Source organism: Vicugna pacos, chromosome 3 (genome assembly GCF_048564905.1).
Source record: "Vicugna pacos chromosome 3, VicPac4, whole genome shotgun sequence".
Lineage (NCBI taxonomy): Eukaryota > Metazoa > Chordata > Mammalia > Artiodactyla > Camelidae > Vicugna > Vicugna pacos.
This window is the reverse complement of record NC_132989.1, coordinates 14,079,625-14,105,695: the sequence shown is the minus strand read 5'-3', so window position 1 is coordinate 14,105,695 and position 26,071 is coordinate 14,079,625. Positions and strand designations below refer to the sequence as shown.

Below are 26,071 nucleotides of genomic sequence, written 5' to 3'. Positions count from 1 at the left end.
GCAGCTCACTGCATTGCCGGTTCATTTGGAACAGCAGCCAATTGCGAGGTGCCATGGGGAGTACAAGAGAGCCCTGGCCTTGGAGTCAAAAAACTTGAGCTCGTGGCCTGTTGACCGGGTCCAGGAGAGGGACCCTGCATCACTGCACCCCCAGTGTCAAGCACGGTATCAGCTATGACGTGAATACCCAACAAACACTTACCGAATGAATACATGATCTAGCTATTAACTCACTGCGGGATCACGGGCAGTCCCCTCCCCTCTCTGAGGAGGGGAAATGAAAGTCTTACACTAAATCAGTGATCTTTAAAGTGAAATACTTGTGCCCAGAGGGATAAGCAAGTCAATCCAATCCAAAGTTCCATTTATATGTATGTTATCTTTTAAAAAAGAAAGACGAAGAAGAAAACCCCCTGACTAATATTTAATATACGAATTGACACTGTCAACCTCCTCTTTCAGTCTCGTGTCATGTATGGTCTGTCCCTTCCAGTTCTAATGAACAGATGGATTTTCCATCAAACCACCATCTACTTATGCAGCAAGTGCTCTGCACTACTCTGTTCAATTTCCCCTACTTTATTTCATTTGAAACAGCACTGCAAAGTGGTTTCAGAATCCCAGTTCTGTGACTTAGTAGAGAAACTTCCTTCTTGCATTCATTCAAAAATTATTTACTGAGTATCTACTCTGTGCTGGGTACTAGTCTAGGTGCTAGGAAATTATCAGCAAACAAAATAGACAAAAATCCCTCATGGAGCTTACATTCTAGTGGTGGAGGCAGATAAAGTAGATAGAGAGAGATGAACACAGTATTAGGGATGATGAAAACATCTATGGACAAAAATTAAGCAGGGAAATGTGAGGCAGGGACTTTAATTTTCAATGGAGCTGTCAGGAAAGGCCTCACAGAGGAGTTATTTTTAACAGAGACCTGAAGGAGGTGAGGGAACTAGTCATGCAGATATCTAGGGGAATAGATATTTCAGGCAGAGAGAACAGTAAGTGCAAAGGCCCTGAGGCTGAAGAACTGATTCAGCCCCCAGCCCTACCAAGAGCTCATCAACCAGCAAAGATCTCCAAAAGCCCCCACTGGGGACCTCGGAAGGACTTGGAACCCTGAAACCTCCCTCCCAGGATCACCATTTCAGTTACAAGTTCTCAAAGGCCCTTTGATCACCCATACAGTGCTTGCTGAAAGCAAGTGTGAAAAAGAACCAATAATAACAACCACCATTCATTAACCTACACACCAGGCACTGCATTAAACGCTTCAGCTGCATTATCTCAGTGAAGCTGCACAACAACCCTCAGATACGTGCTAAATTATCTTCATTTTATAAGAGAGGCTCAGAGAGGTTAAGTAACTCAGCCGGGATTACACAGCCAGCAAGTAAGGGCCGAAATGCAAATCCAGTTCCACCTGACTAAGGAGGCTGAGCTAAATCCCTGCTATCCTCACACAGCTCCCCAACAAGACTCAGGCCAGAGAGGCAGAATGCAAGTGCAAGCCTGTTTGCAAGGTAACATGACGCTAGGTATCGGGCACCCGCTGGGCTGATTCCCCTGCCCGGTAGCACAGGAGACAACAAAGATTTCGTCTAGAGGGTCTACATTACCCTGGGATGCCGCGGGCCAGAAACGAAAACAAAGTTCTAGTGAGTGGGACCTCTCCCTCAAAGACTGACAAACAAGATAAACACATGCTTCGAGAGGCACCCACGCCCTGCTGAGCCCCACGGAGGCAAAGGACAGTCGCCCACATTCTCAACACGAAAGTCACCAGTCAGCTTAGGGTTGTTTTTAACTTGAAAGGTCAACTTTACACTACAGAGCAATAAAGCACTGATGTATTCACGGAATTGAAATAAAAGATAGTGTGGGTAGGGCACTGGGCACAACGACTGGCATATAGCAAGGAGCTCGAAATGTTAGCAGACGTGGGCGGGGGGGTCCTTCCTCTGTGCTCCCCGTCTCCTCCTGTGCCTCTCCAGCAAGCACTCACCGCCCAGTAAGGCGTGGATATGACTGGTTCGAGCACTGGTGCATTTGACTGAGAACTTCTGGAGGCGGGAGCGTGTTTTCCTCACCTCTGCTGCCAACACAGGCCTGGCACCTGGAGGGTGAGCCAAGACTGAGAGCTGAATGGAGTTTACAAACCGGGAGATGGAGAGCTGGAAGGGGCTATAGCCACTCCCGGGGAAAGTGACAGGAGGTGTCCAAGTTCCTGCTCACCCTACACAGAACTCACAGTTGACGCTATGTGATGATTTGAGTATGTTTTTACTCTACATCTGCTTGCCCAGTAGATTAGAAGCTCCATGAGAGCAGGGGCTGAGTCCATCTGGTCTACCAGGGTATCTTCGGCATGGTCCAGAATAAAGCCCCAATAAACCTCCAAACAGAGCAGAGAGGCTGAAAGAACCACAGGGGCCCTTGACCCTGACTCTGCCTCCTGAGAGGCCAAGTGCAAACATCCTTAATGCCTGACTGAGACCCGCTGACCAGAGGCACCTGATAGCCATATGGTGTAGAATCGGGGCTGGTACCGCCATGCTCCCTCAGAGATGCCCGGAGGTAAGCCCAAGCGACAGAGCAGAATACAGGATACAGGAAATGAAACCCCATCTCCATGTCCTCCACACCGCACGTGCTCTTGCTCAGCACGGGGGAGCCAACGGGGAAGAGGGTTCAGAGGAAGCAGCGGAGGGACAGGCAGGGCTATTCTCCCGACTCCAGCCTTGGCAGGCAGAGCCTGAGGACATGGAGAGAGAACGGGCTGCAGGCAGAGGGAGTCCAGACCCAACAGTCTACTATGAGAAAGTCTCTCTGGAGACGAGAGGAGCCACCCAAGGGAAGGCCTGGACTTCGGAGGAAAGAAACACAAAGAGAGGAACAGGGAGTTTCCAAGTCCTGCTGACCTCATGCCCAGATGGTCAGCGTCAGTTCCTTTCCTGGAGAGGGTTCTCGTTCCCAGGATGACAAAGCTGGATAGGAATCTCCAAGGGCAATGAGGCCAACCCCATTACCAAGCGCTCCCAAGGCTCTCTGAATGAGGGGCTGCATCACTGACCTACCTCCCGGGCTGATGGCACTTCTCCCCCAAGTCACAGACGTCACAGACGGCAAGTGGGTGTGGAGCGGGGAAGAAGGCGCTGAGCGCACCCCCGCACGGGGCAGTACCAGAGCTCAGTGCCTGGGCGTCCTGGGGCATGAGCTCATCTGACTCTCCGTCACAGTCTGAGGGCAGTGGTCAGGGCCGAGAGCATGGAAACCAAGGTCACACAAAATGTAGGATGGAGTTGGACCAGAAGGTCCCAGCTCTCCCTCCAGGTTGCCACTGCCCTCACCCCCCATTTCTGCTCCTGTGCTGCGATCACACCACAAGCAGAGGTCCCACCCATGTTCCTGCCAAGTCTGGCCTGAATTCCACATCCACCTGGGCCTGGTTCCAGCAGCTGCAGATCAGGTGACCTACAAGCAGTGGACACCAACCTGCCTTCCAAAAACAGAACAACCGCTGGGAAGAGGCCACCAGCTCAGACCCTGTTCCAAAACAAGATCTTGGCTCCGTGGGGGTGGGCGTGGGGGTCCCACAGCACACCCTGAGAGGCCTGGGGATGCCTGCTGGAACCAGGAAGGCCCAGTTTGGGGGCAGAAAAGGTATCAGACAGATGGCAGGGCAGGCAGCAACCATAGAGCGTTAAGTAAGGATGGAGGTGATGCTGTTGAAATTGAAGGAGGCGCCAGCAGAAAGAGGAGAAGAAGGTGGTGAGACAGGATGACAGACGAGCAGCTAAGGAGGTGGGGGGGTGTTGGGAGCGTGGCTCAAGTTGCAGCCTCTCCCCAAGAAGAAGAAGGTTGAAAAAGGCCAGATTCAGAATTATATTTACATTTCAACTTCTGTGCTGAAATGCAGCCCATCTGAGACTGTCCTGCGATTAGCCATGTTCTGGTGCCAGGAGTGGGGGCTCTTGGGTCCCCTAGATGATGTAAATTTGCATGGCCAGGAACATCTGCAAAATACCTAGCATTTCCCGAGCATTGTTTCCCCATCGGATTGTCCCAACAGCCTTGGGAGCAAGGCAGGGCTGATATCTGTTGGACAGATGAGGAAACTCAGGCCTACTTGGGAACTTAATCCGTTGGATCTAATGCTGCTGGGCAGTGGCTGCACCCTGGGGTCAGCTAGACCCTGCAACTCTGGGGAGTGATGTTCTCCATGGCCCAGACGGAAAAGCCCGAGTAGATCTCTGATCCTGGGAGTTGTGAGGTCATGATGGCCAGTGGTCTCCTTTTCAGGCAGAGGCAGGGGCCGCCAGGGACGCCGGCGGGTGGGGAATGCAGTGTGGTGAAGGGACAGGGCCTCCGGGAAGAAGGCACAGGACAGAAAGTCAGAGGTCCGAGCCTCTACTCTGATGCCCACTCTCATGGCCATGGACAAGCTGTCCACTCCCTGCACCTCAGTTCTCTCATGGGCACAGGAAGGAGCCTGGACTAGAGAGAAACTGGGTGATGTTTTAAAGCTGGCCTAAGGATCGACAGAGATCCAAGACTTGGGAGCCAGCAGCAAAGCAAGGAAAGACAGAGGACCCAGCACACTGGAGATAATACAGCCTTGCAGTCAAGAAAAAAAGGATCCGGGGTGAAGCAGGTGAGGCAGACAGGGTGCCACACTGATGGGGGCCCGCCTCACATGCTGCACCTGGGGCCTCACCGGTGCCTGCCTCGCCCTGGTCTCAGCTCTGCCCACCCCCGCGGGCTATATGACACTGGACCAGCCCCTCTCCTTTTCTGAGCCTCCGCTGCCTCATCTGCAAAATAGGAATAATAATAGAATCCACTGGATGTCAGATTAAAGACATGAAATGAAACAATATATGTACAGTTGGGAGTCCTCACTTTCTACTTCTTGATTTTTGATCTATTTAACAAAGAAAGGTACGCATTTTGTAATAAAATTTCCAAAACAATAATAATAGTAAACAATAATAATAATAGTACATCACTAAGTTCCCGGAACGTAGTAGGTTCTTACTAAAAGGCTGAGACAGCCCCGTAACTGTGCCCAGCTGACTGGCTGTGGCATCTACTCAATTTCTGGTATCTGCAAACAGCCGTTAAGAAGGGACACTGGGACAACACCACTGGTGAAGCTGTAGCTACGAGAAGCCCACGCTCATGAGAGATTAAGAATCATCTGAGTCTCATTTTTCTCAGTTGTAAATGGGAATATCCAGCAATTCCCCCAAGAGACGACTGGAAGTGAGGCATCAAAAGCACCTCGCAAACTAAAGTAAAAAAAATCTGTCCACATCTGCACTTTGTGATGACCTCCAGTCCTCCCCGCCCATTTCACCATCAGGGTAACTGTGGCTCCTGGTCCACCCACCAAAGGTGCCCTCTCGATGACTGTCAGCAAAGACACAGCACCTACTTTAGAGGGTGTGTACTCAGGAAGCCCGTCCTGGCTGCAGGTCTGGGGTGTAATATGAGGAACCGGAATCGGGGATCTAGTCAAGGTACACCAGGGCAAACATCTTCCACCGCTGGGCCTCAGTTTTCTAAGAGGAGGGGTTGGCAACAATAGCAATAATACAACATAAGGGGGTAGACTGGACAATCTTCAAGGCCCCTTCTAGTTTGAACATTCCAGAACTTGTAATTTATTTTTTATTTTTCATACCAAAGCACATGTTTGGCTTCTTTTGTTTGTTTAAGCAGGGGTGGTAATTGGGTTTGTTCATTTATTTCTGTTTGGAGGAGGTGCTGGGGATTGAACCTGGGATCTCCTGTATGACAAGCATGAGATCTACCAATTGAGCTATATATACCCTCCCCCCAGAACTTGCAATTTATTATCAACAGTTTCTAAAACCCTCTGACCTTGAAAAGGCTACTCTCCCCAGCTCCAATCCCTCCTAACGCCCACGTGGTCCTCCCATAAGCGCTATTACCTCCCCAAGAGTAAGCAGAAACCCCTAGATGATGTCTGCAGTCTTTCCCCAGGTCCCCTCCTCCTCCCTGGCCTGCACCCAGGCTTCAGCTCAGCATGAGGACTGTGTCCTTCAAAGACAGCATGCATCTCCTGTGTCCTTCTTCCTCCCCTCCCCTCCACTGATTCACCCCCAGAGGGAGCCCCATTCCTTCCACTTAGCCTCCAAGACCCAGGCTCCACACCATCAGCCTAGGGATAGTCGGGAGGACCAGGACCATCAGCTGGCTGGAAACGCTGCAAAAGAAGACCAAGGACCAACTAACTAGAGCTGGGAGAGGGCCTAACAGTTACATGCTACCGTATTCCAAGCACTGAGCTGTATCATTACACACATTATTACCTCATTTTCTTCTCACCACACAGAGATAAAAATTATTATCCCTGTTTTCCAGCAAGGAAACCAATTCTCTCAGCTGTATAGCATACTCTCTACTTTTCAGATGAGGAAGCTGACTCAGAGAGGTTAAGTCACTGGTCTAAGGACACACAGCTGGTTAGTGGCAAAACAAAGAATCCAGCCTCCATCTGTGAGACTCCAACACTGATGCCCTTTCCAGTGGCCTTCACTGCCTGAGAGGGACTCAGCTGAGGCTCAGGGGGAGGAAACTCGTCCTACTGTCCCACTACCTGGAACAAGCCCCCAGGTTCCCAGCCCCTGCCTCTATGTGTCTCTACCTTTGCATGCTGTCAGGTACCAGTCTGTCCCTGACTGTCTGAAGTCACCAGGGCTTAGAATCTCGGGAAATTCAGTCCTGTGCTTATCCAGTCCCCGGAGAGTCAAGGGACTCCAGCTGACCACCTTTGGTGACCCAGACCAACTTCCTCCTCAAGGAGTCTTGCTAGGCAGCCAGCATTGACTGTCGCTTGGCTACTCCCAGTTCTGCTCCCACTGGCCCTTACTCCATCATCTGGGGTCCCATAGTTTATGAAACTAGTCCCCTCCTGATGAACATTCAGGACATTTTTTTGCTGTTACAAAGCATGTGGCAGTGCACATCTTTGTCTAGCCCCTGTGTGTAGTGATACAAAGATTCCTAGCTTCTTAAGTAGGGGATTACCGAATCAGTTACCTCTGGCCTTGGAGATAATTGAAACCTCCTCAGACATGCTTTTCTACAAGAGAACTTTGTTCTCGGCCAGCCAGGCATAAAAGCCTGATTGCTGACATCATCTAGAAAGGACATTCTTTACTACGGGAAACCTAACCATAAGAAAAGCAAATGTACACAAGGCTATAGCAATAGAAACATAATTCCTAAAAGGGTGGAGGTGAAAGGTCCTCTGCTGGGTGAGACAGACCACACCTGGGGTGTGGTGTCCAGTTTCAAGACCAGCTACAGATAGGGTAGGGGTGGAGGGTTGGGGGGGTGAGTCGGGAGGGGTCTGGAAGTCAATCCCTATAAGGAACAATGCGGGGAATAAGGGCTGAGCCGCTCCAAGAGAACACTGCAGGTTCCAAATCTCCTCTGAGCTGAAGTGGAGAAGAAGGGCATCTTGTTCCTTATTCTAGGGAATAAAAGCCAAAGATGTCTTGTTTCAACAGCAAAGGCTAGAAACACCCTAATGAAGAGGAAAATGAATAAATCCACCAGGGCCATTTCACATCAGGGAACACTATACAGCTGTGAAAAACAAATGAGCCAGAGCTAGAGATATAAACGAGGATGAATCTCACAAATATTAAGCAAAACAAGCAAGTTGTAGAACAGAGTATGATGACATTTAAATAACGTTTTAAAACATATGAAACAATACTGCATATTACTTAGGGATGCATACATACAATACAACGAATGAGAGATACAAGAGAATAAACTCAGAACGCTTGTTCCCTCTGGAAGGGTGGGGATGATCAGGGAGAAGTTGCAGGTGTATAGAAAATACGTTATTTCTTAAGTAGGGTGGGTGGGTGCCCAACTGTCTGCACATTCCCTTCTATGTCTGAAAGAGTCCCTCAAACTTTCTAAAAGTCAACGCTGCTGTCCTCAGACCCCCGTTCCTCTTTGCAGAGGTCGGGATGGGGGGAGCACCTGCAGAGGCAAAAGTGGAGGGACGGGGGGACCAGGGTTCCTCAGACCACTGACGAGGCTGGCTGTGACAAAGGCGCAGACCGTGGTCTCCGGCCAGCCGAGAGCGGTGTGAGCAGGCTCCAGTGTGGGTGGAGACCAAACCAAGGGCCCCTGACTCATGGGTCACCCCCCTACGCCCGCCCTAAAAATACCAGCTCTGGCCTCTGAGCATGAGTCTCTGGTGGCATGACTCCCACAGCTCCCCCCGCCCTCCCCCCACACACACATCTGTCTGGGCCGCCTGGTCTGTCCACGCTGTAGGTGCTCACGACACAGCGAACAGCCTCTGGGTGAGGTCCTTGGGGAGAGAAGAGTTCAGCCCCGCCTGGGGACGGCCCTCAGACAGACAGACAGCTGCTCCTCAGCCCAGTCATCCGTTCCTATGTTCCTATCGGAAGCGTGACTGTCCCACGCCAGTCATGGGGGAAATACATCCAGAACTTCCTGCAAGTGGCCAGGCTGCAGTGCCTGCCAAGGTTTGTCTCTGCAGGTCGGGGGCTCTGCTCCCCACAGGAGACAGGGTGCTTCTCCCTGCTTCCCTGTGCTTTCCTTCTGGCAACTCTCCGGGGGTCCCAGATACCCTCTCTCCAAAGAGGAACAGGAAAAGGAGGGACAGGCCGGTGCGGGGAGCGGGGGTGCCGCAGCAAGAAGCTGGGAGGGTGGGCACAGAAAGGCCTGGCCCAGCGGGAAGAACTCGGAAACTGCTGGAGCCGGAGAGAGGGCAGCCCAATCACTGGGCTGGAAGAGGATACCCTAAGACACCAGCCAGTGCAACCCCTTCGTTTTGCAGCTGGGACACCAAAGCCAGCAAAGAGGGCCTGCCCAAGGCTGCAGGGACTGTAGTGACACAGAGGGGAGGCAAATTCGGTCCTCTGGGGGCCAGCTGTGAGCTCTTCTTCCACACCTCCTACTGTCCTCCCCACCCCTCCCTCCAAGTGGGCTGGTGAGCACTGAGGGGGAAAAAAGAGGGGGTGAGGAAGGAGGAGGGCCCACAAGAGCAAGCCACCTGTAAGAACACTGGAACGGGCTGCCTACAAGGGCGCGCACTCCCTGACCCTGGGGCGGGGGTCAAGCAGGGGCTGGATGATCACCTGCTGGGGTGCTGGGTGCTGTTGATGAAATCTGGGCCAGATTCCTCTGCAGCCCACCCACATGCACACTTTTCATTATTCCAATTAGGGACAAGACGACATCTAAGACAAAGTAAAGGATGACCCGTCCAGAGAAGGCACAGCCTGGTCCAGAGGTGGCAGAGGGTTAAAGGCAAGCTGTTCCAAAGCATGGAACATCAGACCATCCCCATCATCTACTGAAATCCCTTCAGTACCCTCATGATTAGCATCATTAACCTTAATGATATTCAGCAGCTTTTACTCATTGCTTACCCCTGTGCTGAGTGCTTGACACGCACTGTCTCATTAATTCGTACCACTCTGTTAGTAGCACCTACGTCACAGAATCTTACAGATGAGGGAGCAGACACAGCACCCACCCAGGTGTGCCGGACTTTAAAGCATACGTGCTACACCATGGGTTCTCAAAGAGCAGCTGGCAGCGTCACCGCCACCAGCTGGATCAGATGCTCTGGGGGTGCAACCCTGCAATCTGTTTAACAAGCCTCCCAGGGGATTCTGATGCACTCTTGGGTTTGCAAACCAACTGTTCTAATCACTCCCCAATCTTGCCGACCGACCGGGAACAGCTGACACTTCTCTGCCTGGTAGTCAAGAGCTTAGGGTTTTTCCTAGTGCAGCAGGTCAGCTCCCTCAACCCAGCAGTGCCTTACCCCAAATCCTCTACCTGGCCTACTAAGTTCCAAAAGGGGCTTAGGCCCCAGTCTGCACCTCATCCTCTTGGAGGGCCAGCCTTGAAATCAGCTCCCTCTGGAAGCCCCCTGACCATCTGGCACCCCCAAATTGCTCCACACCCAGGGAGACTCACTGCCGAGCACCTGCTGGCACACAATGCCCTCCAGCTAGTGCCCGTGGCACATTTCTGCCCATTCTATTACAAGTTCCTGGACAGAGCCAGTACCTTATTCCCCTGAGCAACAGACACAAGCGTGACCAAAAATGTTTGCGGACTACTGGAAGGGAAAAAAAATGCAAGGGAGCAATTCCCCCTGACTCTGCCACTACCTCTCTGGGACAAGTGCCTTCCCATCTTTAGGCCTTAGTTTTCTCATCTGTGAAATGCACCATCATCCTGGTTTCTTCTATTCTATTCATTCATTGAACAAACCCAGCAGACCCTGACCCCAGATACTCTTACCTAGTATCAGGGATGCACCTGTGAAGACTAAAGGGGTCCTTGTTCTCACCTTTCTATTCTAGGAACAGAGAAAGCTAACAAACAGGTAAACACTAAAACTTATCATATGCCAGACACTAAGCTCCATACATATACACTTTCTCATTTGCAAATAAGCAAGATTATTGCAAAGCGTGATGAATGTATGAAAAAAATACAATAGTAATATGATAGAAAGTGAAAAAAGGGGCTACTTTGCATAGAAAGGTCAGGGAAGGCCCCTCTGAGGAGGTGACATTTGAGCTGTGACTTGGCAGATAAGGAAGAACCAGCCATGGAAAGAGCTGGGGAAAGACGTTCTGGGCAGAAGGAACAGTACGAAGGCCTCAGGCAAGAATAAGCTTGGCATGTTGGAGGGGGAAGAGAAGCAGACTGCAGTGTTTAAATCGCAGTGAGTGCAGAAGTAAAAGTAGTACCCCGTAGTACCCAGAGAGGGAGGCAGACAGCCGACCTTCCACAACACTGAGGTACTCAAATCAGGTCGGCAGACCCAACTCAGGACATCCGGGCCCCAAGTTATAGGCAGCACTGGGGTAAGGGTATGAGTCAGACCCCACAGCTTCCTGGGGCCCCAAACGACCTGGTGTGGGCATAGGGGCAGGTAGCAACCCTCAGCATGAGCCTTACCTACGGACACTCATGGGTGGGGGAAAACAGGGTCATGTAAGGATGCAGAACACAGGACACTCATGGCTGCAGCCTCCAGAGGGACACAGGATCAAGGGCTTCTGTGAAGCGCCAAGCCTTGATCACATTATTTTCCCAGGACACAGCCAGGATGGTGGAAAGGAAACAAGGCCCAGGGTTCAAGGCTTACTAGACTTGGACAAGTCTTAACCTTTTGGGGGCTCAGGTTTCTCATCTGAAAATTGAGGCTACTAACAACTCCTAGAGTTGGTGAAAAGATGAGATACTAAAATGTAAAGCACTGTGCCTGGCACACGGTAAGTGCTGATAAATATAAGCTACCATATTTAAAATGTTACTATTGCCATTATTGGCTTTTCACGGACTCAGTTCTCTCTGCTGTAAAATAGGGATATTAATACATCACAGGATTGCTATGAGTTTGTGCCAATAAATATTCCAGCCTCTAAATCCAATATTCATTGTCACGAATGAAAAAAAAATTGAGAGTCCCCTTTCCTGACCTCGCATCAGATGCCAAATTCCCCTCTACCATACACCATTGTTTGGAAAATGAGTAAGAGCTGATTAAATTCCATTTTGACAATACTGTGAAATAAAAATGATGCATTAGGAATCTACAGATTTCCCTGCACTGTCATTCTGCAAGGGGGCGTGGACGGATGTTGCTGGTTCTTCTGCATCATCCACAAAAGTCCCCCTGCCCTCAACCAAAACACAATTTCTCACCCAGTCACACAAAATTCCCACCCACTCCCATACACAATGAATGCATAATACAATCACTTTCACATACACACAACCTCACACACTCTTGTAGACGAATGTTATACGGTGGAAAACTCACCCACATATAGAATAACTCCACAACATAAACTCACTACAGCTACCGTGCACATGCACACAAATGTTGTCTCTAACAGCGGACAAAATATGTTCAACAGCACAGCAGGGAGTCTGGAGTCAAACGTGAGTTCACATCCTGACTTTGCAACTCCCTAGCTGTGTGACACCAATCTCCAAGTATCTCGGTTTCCTAAACTGTAAAATGCGGATAGTAAAAGCCGGATAATAATGATCATATTCATTTTGAGTATGGATATGCGACCATTAAATGAGTTTAATATATGTAAGGGGTTTAGACCAGCACTTAGAAAGCGCCCAATAGGAGTTATTTTCCTCTTCATTACATATGCACGCACACTGCTTCCAAAACCGGTCTCCCACACTGTAAACAGACCAACGCCCGCGCACACACCCCCACCTGGCTGGTCTGCACGCTGTGCACAACGCCTGCACGCCGTTCCCAGGCGGGCTCCCCCACGCAGTGCGCACGCGCGCCCACCACCCTCCGCGCGGGTCAGGGATTCCCCGCTCAGCCGGACCCCGCCGCCCCTGGAGGCGCCCCGTGCCCGGGGAACTCGCGTACCAGAGCCCAGGAGCCAAGAAGCCTGGGCCACCTGGCCCGGCCTGATTCTCCCCTCCCCGCCCCGCCCCCCGCCACAGCCAGACACTGCCGAGGCTCGAACGGCCCAGTACCGGACTCGTTCTTCCCGTTCCATCCCTGCTCCGGCCCCGCCGGCTTACCCGAGGGTGGGGGCCCTGGGGGATAATGCCCCGCTCTCCGCGTCCAGCCCCTGGTCCAGGGACGGGGGTAGAGGCCCAGGCAAGGCTCTGGCCCGGCAGCACTCCGCGGGTTCCCGGGCCTGGGCAGGGGGAAGAGGCCTGGGACTAGGAAGTGCCGGGGGCTGGACAGCCCCACCCCTGGGAAAGTCCCAAGTGATTGATAGGCAGCTCGCCCAATCACGCCGCGCCGTCTCGTCGGGCTCGCGGCCGCTGGGGTGGGACGCAAGGAGGTAAACAGCAGCTGCCGGAGGTCCGGGGCTGGAGAGCCCAGGGGTGTGAGGAATGGCCGCCGGGGTCGCGTCCAGCAGGCCGGCCCCTCGGTAGGCTTTGCCTCGGGCGGCGACCTCCCCGGGTCCGGGCAGCCCCTCGCGGCACTCGTTACTCCGGAAACTCCAGGCGCCGGAATGAGGCTGGGGCCACCCTAAAAGCCGGAGTTGCAGAGCAGAGTTGAGCCGCGGAGACCACCCACCCCTTCTCTGGGCCAGGGGCACGCAGGCTAGAGCGCGGGGAGAGGACTTGCCAAAAGCATCTGGAGCTGAGCCAGAGCTAGAGCGCAGGGCCCTAGGGTTCCTTCCACGGCGCTCCTGGACTTAGCAGAGCTCATGGAAATTCTGAACTGAAAGGACCTTCAAAGAATCTTACTGTCACTGCTAACATTTTTTTTGCGTACTTACTGCTCCAGACTTGGTAGACGCTTTGCATGCGCTATTTAATCCACACAGCCACCGTAATGAGATGGTTTTATCATTTTTTACTATAAATAAATTAATATGCAAGGCACAAGGAAGCTAGATGACCTTAGTGAATGGCTGAGCTAAGATTCAAACCTAAGTAGGCAAATCTAGAGCCCATCTCCTACCCTGCCTACTTATATGTGGCCCAGACCATGGAAACACACTGTGGGATCTTCCAGACCAGTAAGGGGCAGGAGCTTGATTTAAGGTTGGGAACACTGGTTTTTTTTGTTTGTTTGTTTGTTTTTTAACCTCACCGTTTTATTTAAAAGAGGTTGAGTTTTTATTTCAAAAACTGGAAAGGCCTAACCTTGGACTAAAGGACAGCTCTTTAAATTGGGTAAATACAGTTTTATGAAAACCTTACTCCAAAAGAGGTATTTCACTGGAACTGTTGAAAATTTAGTCATTGACAGGGCCTCATTCTCAGAAAGGATTTGGGGACCTATTCGACATAGGTCCTCATTTCACAGGAGAAATCTGTCAATCTACTGTGACTATATGAAAAAACACACACATCCCTACCCACGTGTATGCCTAATCCAAGGACTCTCAGGCTTTGTGACATCATGGGATGCCTTCAGTTACTTCAAAGGAGTTATCAAATTCTCAAAACAGTACCAATTCTAGTTCATTTTAATTATGAAAATAAGTACACACATACCCTGATTTTGAAGAGAGGGAGGGAGAAAGGGATTTGAACACCAAAGCAACACTGAGCGTTACCAGTGTGGAAGGTATGGGGAGATTAGAATCTCGGGCTGGTTCTCACCGCAGCTCTCAGGTATCACCTCACCCATCAGGCCCCGCAGTCCAGTTTCCTTCCTGCTCTTGTCCGAAACTCCTAGTTTGCTTCTTCCTAGAATGCTCTCTTTCTAATCCCAACCCAACTCTTCTCATGCCTGAAATATACTTTAAAAAATGAAGTCTCCAACTATTTGCATTTTTTTCCCCAAACTGTTTTAGCTGTGTTTGTAAAGGTCTGATCTTAGAGACTTAGGCAAATAGCTTCATTCCCCAAAGTGCCAGATGACTCCTAGAGGTGGCTTGTTGAACAATGGTCTAGCATGGCATAAAAAGCTCACACAGCCGTCTTTTTGCCTGATTGCCTACTTGTGGATACTTCTTCTTAACAATTACAATGTGTGAGAACACTCATCTCTTCAAAGTCATGACCACACCTACCTGTTCCATCGTTTTCAGTCTGAGTTCAGAGCATTTCATCATGTTATAGAGGCCCTGGAGACCACTGATTACAACCCTCTATTTGACAGATTGGTAGACAGAGTCCTCAGTGTAGTAAAGGACTTCCTCAAGGCGAAGCATATTGAGTGATGCAGCCAGGGTTGGAACCCTGGACCTTGGCTCCCAGTCATATGTGCTCTTTCCACTGCACCATGTTGTCTTTACAATGTCCTGGTTTTTCCTTCTTTCTTACAGAAACTCAACACTCATGATGAACATAGGCTATGGATCTAACTAATGGGGTTCTCACCCTGACTCAACCGCTTACTTCCTGGGTGGCCTCTCTAAGCCTCTGTTCCTGTCTGAAAAATGGAGATAATAATTACCTACCTCTTAGGTGATCATGAAGATAAATGAGATAATGCAAGTAAAGCTCAAAGTTTGGCACACAGTAGGCATTGGAGAAATGGTAGTGGTTTGTAGATGTGGATTGCATGCATTGAGTAGAATTTCACTGTTAAACCCAGGAATTCAGCCTCCCTAGGTTCCATCCCACCATCCACATCCTCTGTGGGACCCTAGACTCTGGGGGCCTGGCAGAGTGGGAAACAGCCCCCCAGAGCCTGGCACCCCTGATACGCCCGTAGCTGGAAGGAGATTTCCAAGCTGAGAAGCTGGGACTGACACTGGAAACTGGGTGACTCAGGCAGCTGGGAAACTTTTGCTCTTCCAGGGTGATGACAAGCACCCCACAAAGCCCTACCTGGGAGGAGAATCAAAAGGCCTGTGTTTTGTTTCATTTTGTTTGGTTTTGAGACACAAAACTTCCCAGTATCTCTTCTACCTTTCCTTCTCTCTCTACCACCTCCACCAAGGCTGCTCGGAAGTCAGACTTAAATCCGCATTTGAGGGAAATGAAAAACATTAACAACACAACCCAAACTCCACGTGTAAATGATTGAGCTCTAAATCCAGTGCCTGAAGAGGAGTGGAGGCTGCATGTGACAAACATCAGAAGGTGGCGTTTGTGGGGTATTTGCCGCGTGCTAGGTCTGCACTTTCACATAATGTATCTCCCAACCCACCTCTGAGGTCAGTACCATCCCCTTCCCCACTTCACACATGAAACTGGGGCTCTGAGGTGTTAGGTGACTTATTCAAGGTCTTAAATAGCACCAGGTCACTGGAACGTGAAGATCCAGGCTCTTAAACTCTTAACCCGCTTAAGCTACATGCTATGGAATCTTGCCAGCTTGGCAAGGCATAGAACTCAAAATGCCAGTCCTTGAAGGGTCCTTAGAAAGGATCAGACCCAGCCTTTTTCTCATGGGGTTGAAGCCACTGACGGCAGGGACTTGCCTGAGGTCTTCCAGCGAGTTTGTGATAGTACTTAAGTCTCCTGCTCCCAGAGCAGTGCTACTGTCACACACCCTAGTGATGGGAAATGGAGCTTCTAAAGCAAACAAGCACATGCCCCACTTGTAGTGAATTAGTCAAGTCGGGTTCTTGGCTGGGGGTGAATGAAACTCTGGGCAAGCAGCTAATGAACTGAGGAAAGAGCAGTCCTGGGTCTGGGTCCCTTCCTCAGATGCAGTCTCACATCCCCATAGCCAGAGGCAATCTCAGGAATGTAAAGGCCTATGGTGGATTCTGGGTGTTTTTTGGTGTTGGGTGTGTGTCTATATGAGAGAGAGATTTCAGTGATAAATGAGAAATGCATGTCAAGTACATGGCGTTGACTGAAATTGTACTAGGTAATCGTATTTGGGGGTAAGAAGTAAATTAGTGAGCAGAGACTATGGTCCCTGCTTCCCACCCTCAGCCCGAGAAGGCATTTTTAATTCCGTCTACCTCCCAATAACTGCATAAGGGGATGGATACCACAGCGGTAAGAAATGTATAACTTTTCAAACTTTTTCAGCACCTTAAGGTGAATTAAACCATTTCATATCCGCAATTTGCCCTACTTCCACAAGGCATGTCATACAAGGGTTAGGATGTGGGCTCTGGAGTCAGACAGCCTGTGCTCAGATCACAGTCCTGCCACTTACCCCTCACGATGCCCCTCCTGGCCTCCTCATTAGTAACATGAAGGTTAGAACTGTGCCCAGTGCACAGGGTAGAAAGAATGAGACACCCGAGAGCCTGGCATCAGTGAGAGGCAGCAATGGCAGTGATCATCCACCCAATGCAGTGGGCAGGGATCAGTAATCTCCTCTTTCCAGTGAGGACCTCAGGGCCCAGAGCTGTGGAGGAACTAGCCCTAGACTTCGCAACACGTCCTCGGAAACACCAGACCTAGAAGGCATTCCTCCTGACTTTTTCTCCAGGGTCTTTCCTGTTTTCCTCTTTCTCCATCCTAGCTGCTTCCCCTGCATCCCTGGGCCTGCCTGTTACTCTGAGCTTTCTATGGCCCCACTGCAGGGGAGGAAAGGGCAAAGTGACACTGGGGGAAATTCCCGGCCCTGGCCTGTAGCATACGTGGCCTGGCCAGGCCCCTCCCACAGCTCTAGGAGCCCAGGCCTCCCCTACTCCAGCTCCTCTCCCTCTGGCCTCCCTGTCTCCAGCTCAGAGTGTCAAGCCGATCTGGGTTTGGACCCAAAGTTGCCTCTTGTCATCCTCTTGGAAGTAGGGAGAGGTCAGTCAGGCCCAGCCCAGCCCCTGAAGGAGGCAGACCCATGGGAACCAGAGCATTTCCTAATCGTGGGAAGCCCTTCAGGGCCCTGAGAGCAGCCCTCCTTCCGCCTCACCCCAAGTTCTCTCCTGTGCTCCCTCTTCCAGGGCCCCTCCCGCTTCCCCTTCCATTCTTCTCCAGCCCAGGAGCCACTGTGACAGTGACTTGGCTTCCATTCCTTGCCCCTCCTAGCCAGGGACTTCCCTGGGCTGGGCCTCTGATGAGCTTTGGAAAATCTGGACTGTTTGTGATCAAAGAGGAGACCGCATCACCACTGTCTGCCAGCCTGTCACCCACTCCAAGTGCCTCAGGCTCTGTCTCTGCTAAAGGCTCAACCACAGAAAGGTCCAGCTGGCCCTGGGAGGAGAGCAGGTGGGAGGGCCCTCCAGAGGTCCTTTTGCCCCAGGGTTAGGGAGGGCCCCAGCCTTCCACTGTGTTCCCAAGGGAGGCAGGGGCAGACTCCCACCTGCTCTCTTCCTGTCTAGCTTTAGATCACTAAAGTGCCCAACACACGCCCACACACTCACCCTCAAAGAGTCACCGACACACATTCACGTAATGACCCAGACACTCACAGACACCCACAGACACACTCACACACAAACACATAAACATGCTCACACATTTTTCGCTCACACGGTCATACACACAGGCACGCCGGGAGATGTAAGGTGTGACACACTCTCACAGAGACACACATCCACACACACACACACACACACATACACACATATCTGCGTTCAAACTCATGAACCTACTCCCTTGTCTTGGGAAAAGGATAAGACAAAAAATAGGTCTTTCTTTTCCTTCTCTTTGGAAAAACTGGCAGCCACCAGAGAGAAAAAGCCTGGCTGAGAAGGCAGCGCAAGGAGAGGAGGGCAGGAAGACAAAATCAGAAGTAGAGGGAGAGAAGCAAGAGGAGAATGAGGCCAGGCAAGGGGTGAGAGAGGCCGGAGCCCAAGCCTGGGGGCAGGGGGCTGGGGCCGGCAGCCCGATCCCAGCTGGCAGCGAGGCGGGAGGCCAGGTAGCTCGTGGCCCAGAGCCTGGAGGGCCTGGTGGCCCTGCAGTCCTGTGCAGTGAGCCCTTCCCTGTCCTGGCTCCCGCCCTGCGCCAGCTCACTCACCTGGGGAAGAGCAGGAGAAGACAGGGTCTGTGCCCCAGCGTGGAGGCTCCTCGGCTGACTGTCTGCAGGAAGGAGGGAGGGAGGGCTGGGCTGACTTTTAGGCAGGAGGGGAATTCCCCCGAGATGGAGGAGCAGGCAGCCCCGCAGACTCAGCTGAGGCCCCATCCCGCCCCCTGGCAGAGCACAGGGCCCTTCTTTGTCAGTTCCCCACCTGTCACTTCCCAGACTGGCTGTCACTTGCTGTGAATTCCAGGGAGGGGAGGGGGCTCCGGGGAAGAGCCGGAAGCCTGACGGTTCTGTGGCTGGACTGGGAACTGACACAAGGGCAGAGGCCACCCGGCCAGCCCACCCTACCCCGCCCCCAGGTTCTCCTGAGGACCTCCATCTCTTCCTTTGCCCAAGCTGGGGGATTCCAGCGCCCAGGGTCCTGAGGAAATCACCAGACACCCAGCCCACATCCTCCTGCCCCCAGTCCTGTCCCATCTGTTTCCACTTAGTTTCTGTGGCTTGTCCATAGGGAAGAGGAAAGCCCACTCCTTCCCTCTGTGCCGGATCTCTTGGATGTAGTGTGGGGCCTCAGGGTCCTATCCACCACGGAGCAGCCCAGCTCGGCACCAACCAGCTAGTGCTCCTGCACCTCACCTCGCCATCCTGAGCCTCAGTGATCCCCAGCTGTAGAGTGGGGATCAGGAGTCCTGCTTTGCCCACCTCCTGCAACAGTGATTAAGACAAAATGATAGTTTACAGACTTCCTTTGTAAACTGTTGGCCACTTTACAAACATAAGGGCTCACTCAGTTCATCATCTGCTGAAAAGATGCCTAGGGAGGGGATGGAGGGGGACCATCTGAATGAGCTGGCCTTTCTCCATCATTCCTGGTTCTGGAGTTTCTTCATTCTTACACAATATTATAGACCACTGAAGACATAGGAATGGGCAAGTCAGATTCACTTCTTGCCCACTCAGAGCTCACAGACTCTGATACTGCCCTGTCCAGCACAGTAGCTATTAGCCACATGTGGCTATTTAAATACAAATTAGTTAAAATTAATAATTCAGTTCCCCAATAGCACCAGCCACAGTTCAAGTACTCAGTAGCCACATGTGGCTACCACATTAGATTGCACATGTATAGAACATTTCCATCATCACAGAAAGTTCTGTTGGATAGCATTGCTCTGGGGGCTGTAGGCAAATTAACTAGGTAGTTACAGTAAAGTGTGGTAGAGATGTATTTTGGCAGGAGAAACACAGGGAGCTATAGGAGCCTGGACAAGGGAGCATCTGGCCAAGATTTGGGACTGGGAAGTCTTTCTAAAGGAAGAGACACCTTAGCTGAGACCCAGAAGTAGCCAAGCAAGAGCATAAGGAAGGGTATTCTCAGCAAGGGGAATAGAATATGCAAAGAGAGAGTATATTCAGAGAACTGAAAATTGTTCACTCTGAGAGGACCATGGAGTTTGAAGCAAGCAAGGGGAAATAACAAAGGTGGAGCTGGAGAAATAAGCAGGATCAGGTATCAAGGGGCCACATCAGCCCTGGGCAGAGCACTGGGAGGCAGTGGACTGGGGGTGAGAGACGGGGAGTCCACTGAATCTGACCCTCCACTGCCTCTGTGTCCCTCAGATTGGGATTGCCCGGGCAATGCTAGAGAGATGTCCTGGCCCCACAGCCTCACTGTACAAGTGTGGAAGTCAAGGCCAGACAGTGGAAATGACTTTCCGAGTGAGTAAATCAAGGAACTTCCTGACTCCTAGTCCAGTGCTCTTTCTCACACCACACTCAGTCCCCCGGTTGGACTGGCTACTTTTTAAATGTTTCAACAGCCACACGTGGCAAGCAGCTACCATACCAAACTGCACAGAAAGTTCTACGGGACTAATGACACCGGTCCTCGCGCTAGACCAGGCGCAAATGACGATACGCTTCCTTGCTCAAAAACCCTTTTCTCTGCAGGGAGTAAAAATATACCTTCTCACACCCACACTGTCAGATGCTGCCATTTCTGCCCTCCTGTACCAAGTTGCAAGGCCTCCCTTGCGCATGTCTCCAACAGATCAGTAACAGGCATTTGGGATGGTGGCAAGACTCAGCACCAGGGAGAGAGATCTAGTCCCTTTCTCCCTTTGTGAAGCCTCTTGGTAGCCTGGCATAAGCCCCCTGAGTCAGCCAGAGCCTTCCGTGAAATTGAGCAATGTCCCTTCCTTTAGGAAATGGAGTTTCAGATTCCCCATCGGTAGAATGTGTAATTCAGCCTTGTTGCTCCTGGATTGCAATATTTCCCCTGTACATGAAAATTTCTCTCCAGAGGCCACAATCGTCATTGATCCTCTGTGAATCCATGAAGCACAGCTTGGACTGGTTCTTGCTCATGGAGTCTTAAATGGCAGAAAGAACTTGAAGGGCTAAGGAGGCTAAAAGAGCTGGAATCTCCAGTTAGAACACTTGGCTTGCGCACCCTGGAGGATTAGCTCTGAGCTTTCCCTGCTGAAATGCTGAGAGCAGTCAGCTTCTCCCACCTTCTCTTCCCCCTCTTCCTTCTTTGAGCCATGGATTCCCTGAAAGTGCCTTCCTTGTTCAGGCCAAGGGATAGACATTAAGGGAAAAGAAGACTGGGTTACCAAAAGACTTGAGTTTGAGTCCTGGCTCTGCTGTGTGGCCCTGGGCAAGTCCCTTCCCCTCTCTGGTCCTCAGCTTCCCCTTCCATAATGTGAAGGAATCAGGATAGATGATCATTAAGGGACCTTCCATACTGACACTGTAAGGAAATCCAAAAGTTCAGAGCATCTCAGTCTGAGAAATCAAAGTAAGCCAAGATGGTCAGGAAATAATAACACTAATAGTAATTCTTAAAATTAACATGTACCAAGCATTGGACTAAGTGCTCTTAAATGCATTATTTTATGCCTTCCTTATCAGGACCTTATGATATCGGTACCGCTATTCTATAGATGAGGAAATTTTATAGAGGAGGCTTATAGTGGTTTAAGCCAATGGCTACAGAGAGTCATGGCTGGAGTTCAAACTCAGGTAATAAATGTCTTCAGAGTTCACTTGGGGGAGATGAGACCTATGCTGAACTTCAAAAGCTGGGTGAAATTGGGATACACATAGGGTAAATCTCACAGCCCCACTCCTTTGCTACTTAATTACCCAACTGCACCCTCCGAGCCTGACATCTCTGGTCTTGTTGATATTGTGTGACCAGCACTGAGCCAATCACAATGTGCTCTCAAAGGCCCTTTCTGACAGTTGGTTCTGATGCAGGTGGTCCCAGGACATCGCTCTTTCCCTTTTTGTACTAGGGAAGGTGACTTCTCAGTACCAGGGTAGAGACCATGAGGACAACAGATCTTAGCATCTGGATAGGAGGGAGCTCTATTCCACTTTTTGTGGGTCCCAGGACATCATACATGGTGAATGTGAAAGGAAAAATTAAAACTCAAACCAGCTCACTTCAAGTAGAGGAGATACATATAATTCTGTCAACATCTTAAAATGAAATTCAGGAACGCATTTTGCAAAATTGTGCTTTCCAAGGAAACAGATACAGAATGGTATGTTGCAAGATTCTTGTCAAAGGAAAAAGATCCAAGGACACATGTTGCAAGACTGCTGCTAAAGGAAGTGGCTTCTTGGCCTATCAGCCCTGGAACAAAGCTTCTTCAGACCCACCCCTTGACTGGACAGGAGAGACTAAAGTCCAGGGAGGGGAGGGCATGTGCCCAAGAAAGGAAAGGGAGTTGTTGACGAGCCAACATCACAACCCAGGCTTCACCTCCCGCCTGCGGATCTTTCCTCTGTTTCTCAAACTCATCACTTCCGCTTTTGTTCCAGATCCCCAGACCACCCTCCACCCTCCACCCTCACACCCTCTTGGTCAGCATCCAGGATCAAAGGATGGGACTAGATCTGCGAGCCTGGATCTACACCAGCTGGATGACAGGGACCAGAGCCAGCGGGAGGCTGGGGGGAGCCGGAGAGGAAGGAGCAGTGTCTGAGGCCCGACCTCAGAAAGGAAGCCTGGTCACCAGGGGGAATTTCCCGGGTGAGGTCTCATGTCTATGCAAATGATGCACTGCAATTAACCTGGACCCCGCACAGGAGAGGGGCAGGGGGACGGGGCACCCTGGGAGAGGCAGGAGGTGGGGAAGGCAGGTGATAGGAACTTCCTGGGTACCAGGCTTTGTGCTGGGATCTCTGGCTGCTTGATCTCATTTTGTTCCGGGAACACCTTCCTAGGTAGGAAAGTTGAGAGCCTGAAGCCTAGTGGAGAGGAAGGCGCATTTGCCCATAAGAATGAGAAATTCACCCCACAGGGAGACCCAGCCTCACACAGAGGCAATGATGATGATGGATCTGGTGCTACAGCGACTGACCAGGGTGACAGTAAGGGGCCCTGCGTCTGAGAAGCCTGGCAAAGTTTCATTTTAGGTTTCCATCTCACTCACCTGGGGAGTTTTATCCTGGAACAGCAAACAGTTATCGAGAGATAGTTACCCTGACTCCCCGTGGGCAAATCCCAGGGCTCAGGTTTTCCCAGGCCCAATGGTGGGAGGTTGGGGGTGGCAGGTGGTGCTGTTAACCCTTTCACCACCAGCTTCTAGAGCACTCCAAGAAAAGCGAACAGGGCGAGACAGCGGCTTCTGGAGGAAAAGCTCTCTCCCTCCTGCATCTGTATATTTCACTCACCGTGAGCCTCACTGCCTCCCTGGAAGCCTTCTCCAGGGATTCTGCTCCAAAGCAAGGCTGATCCCGCTTCTGCTTCTCCGGGGAGCTGGTCTAGCTTCCCCAGAGCTCAAATCAGGGCAATTAGGCTCAAAGTCTGTCTCTTCCTGTGGAAGAACAGAAGGAGGAACGGACACAGGGCCGGCGGGTCCCAGGTCCCGGGAGCTGTGTGCTGCACACCAAGGCTGTGTGCCAAGAAAAGCGGGAACGTGCACACACCCCAGGGAGTGGGTGTGAAAAGCAAGTTTGAGTACTTGTGTGAGGCCTTTCCTGTGCGGCCAGCAGTGCGTCTGTGGCCAGCAGTCTGTCTTTCTGTTTGTGACCAGTGTATTTGTGGGCCTAATCATTCTTCTTTCTGGCGTCAGCATGTGCTTCTCGTTCTGGGTACTCAGTGTGTGTGTCCCTGTGGGGATGCCAGGTGGTGACTTGGAATTCTGTGTGTGTGGTAAGGAGTGCTTAGGGGCTTTGAGTGGATACCAGATGTGTGGGAAAGTGGGAGTGGAAATGGTTGGCCCTACAAAGGTTGGGATCTCTGTGTCACCCCCCACCCTCCCATCCCCGCCCAGGGCTATCTCCAGGTCAAGGTCCATGGCATCTCAGTGAGGCAGCCGCCAGGGGGTTCTGGCTGCAGCCAGCAGGACAACAGGTGGGGGGGGGGGACCATCCCACAGGGGGAAATGTTTGTTCTGTTAACTGCTGCAACAGCTGGGCCCGGGGGAAGGGCCCATTCCCAGGTGGCTCTGGTTTAGGGCCTCCTCAGTCCTCACCCTGCAGGGAAGTGGGTGGTGAGGTGGCCCGCACCGGGGTCCTCTTCCTGCTCTAAAGCACTTTTCACCTCTCGGTTCCAAGGTGATGACACCTGACTTCACTGTGGCCTCCCTCTCTTGTTCTTCACAGCAGGTCAGGCAGTTTCCTGGGTCCCTTGCTTCCCTGTCTTTCTTCTCTTTTCTCTGTCTCTGCTTCCCCTGCCCTGGCCCACATCCCCATCCCTCCGCATCCGGGGAAGAGCTGCAAGCCTGTCCAATGGTCTCCCGGCCACTGGGCTGGTCTCCTCCTCTGCCGAGGGCCCCAGAGATGGCTTTCTAAAGGACATCTCTGATCATACTACTCCCACTCCTAGCCCATTCAGGGGCTGGCCAGGGCCCCGAGGGTAAAGGCCACACTCCAGCCTGGACTCTCTGTGGCATTCCCAGATGCTGTCCTCACACTGGGTGTGGGGCCCAGGGTCCCCAGGAGCACATGCCACTGCCTCCGCTTCCCACCTCTGTGCCTTTGCTCAAGTTGGCCCTGCCTGGAACTCTCTCCCTCCTTCCATCTTTTACTGTTGAGAGCTTCTCGACCCATTTTTTGAGGTGCCTCTCATGTGCCCCCTTTCCAGGGAGTCTTTTTCAGGCCTCTCTGTGGTTAATCTGTGGCCTCTGCACTTGGTACCCCTTGCTACTTTGTGCTTGAATTTTTCTAATCTTTCCCCCCTTCGCTTTCGAGGGTAGGGAGGGACTCAGTTAATCATCTGAGGCTGTTAAGACTCCCCCTCTCTAAGCCTTCCTCTGCTGGGAAATGGAATCCAGCCTGTTTATTAATAACAAAGAGCTGATATGTATTGAGTCCTTGCTGTGTCCCGGACAGTGTGCTCGCAGATGCACACACATTGCCTTATTTTGTCTTCACAACAACCCTGTGAGATAGAAGCCTTTGTCATCCTCACTTTACAGATGGAGATGTCAAGGCATTGAGAGGCCAGTGACTCACCCCATGCTTGGCTGGGATTCGAATCCAGGGCGGCCTGCCCGCTTCCTTCCCATAGATCTAACTACTGAGTAGAGGGCTCCGTGATAGAACCAGAATTTCCCGCTTGCCTAACACCAGCTGTGAAGTGGGGAAGTGCCCTTAGGAAACCTGAGGTCTGAGGGGAGTGGGGAGGCATGTTGGAGTGGTGATTTACCGCTTCTGGGTTCTGAAATTCGGGTTGGGCAACTTGACACTTCTCCCTCCCGTTTGTTCAGTCAGATTTCTGCCATCAGAGGGAAGAGGAGGATATGTCAGCGGAGACAGCAGAGTAGGAATCAGGAGACGAGGTGTTCGTCACAGATCTAGCCCTTAGTAAACCACGGCCATGGTCCTGCTCTGTGAGCCTCAATTTCCAGATTTATGAAGAGAGTTGGCTGGGATCTAAGACCACTTCCTCTAAGACCACATCCAGTTCAGTAAGTCCGTGATGTGCTGCCTCTATCTTCAGGCCATCCGTGTCACCACTTGGACCCTCAGTTGCCTCGTTGTTAGAATGAGGGTGCTACCCCTGCGCTGCAGCGGAGGATTACCATGGGGGGGAGCGTCTCCTGCGGGATTACTCTGGCGATGACGCATGTTCTCAGCAGAGCCGGGACACGGTATATACATCAGCATGTTTTAAATAGCCCACAGTTCCCACAACGCTCTCCAACAGCAGGAAATGTAACAGTGGCAATTCCCAAATAGTTGCTCTCTGCTTGGGTTTTAAAAGGGCAACCTCTTCCCAACCAGCCACTTTCTTTAGACATGTCCTCGTGGCCCCAAAACCAAGGTGGGTGCATCCCAGTCCAGAGCTGCTGAAAATGGGAGAGGCACAGCTCCAGGCGGGAGGGGAGCAGTGAGGAGCTGGAGGGAGGCTGACTGTGGGCTGAAGCCCTCTCGGAGGGGAGGAATGAACAAAATGGAAGGGCGTACATGGTGTTTATAAAAGCATTGGACCGAAGCCAGGACTGCAGGGTTCCAGTTCTGTCTGCCGCTGAAAGGCTTTATGACCTGCGGCCAGTTGCTTCCTCTCTCGGGAGGTGGCAGTTGTCAGTCTGGCTGAGGGAGGTGAGACTTCCTGAAGCCCCGTCCACACTCAGAGCATCGGGACCATCCTCCGGTCCTCCCTCTTTGAGACAGCGGTGGTCTGGTCTTCCGCTTTCCCTTTCCTTTTAGTTTTAATTTAGTCCCCACCACTTCTCTCAG

The 26,071-nt window shown here is 51.5% G+C and overlaps 1 protein-coding gene across 8 annotated transcripts in view; it reads right to left on the bottom strand.

Moving 5' to 3' along the window:
• TNIP1 (TNFAIP3 interacting protein 1) overlaps nucleotides 1-18,429 on the bottom strand; it is a 47,373-nt gene extending 28,944 nt beyond the window's left edge. For 5 of the 8 annotated variants that reach the window (XM_006204431.4, XM_006204432.4, XM_072954513.1 and 2 more), the window contains exon 1: nucleotides 12,613-12,750. The gene's annotated coding sequence lies outside the window, so the exon portion shown is untranslated. Of the gene's footprint in view, nucleotides 1-12,612; nucleotides 12,778-18,367 lie in introns of those variants that run through there. The other 3 variants (XM_031671213.2, XM_072954499.1, XM_031671236.2) reach the window with 3 other exon arrangements.
• Between the last annotated feature and the right edge of the window lie 7,642 nt (nucleotides 18,430-26,071).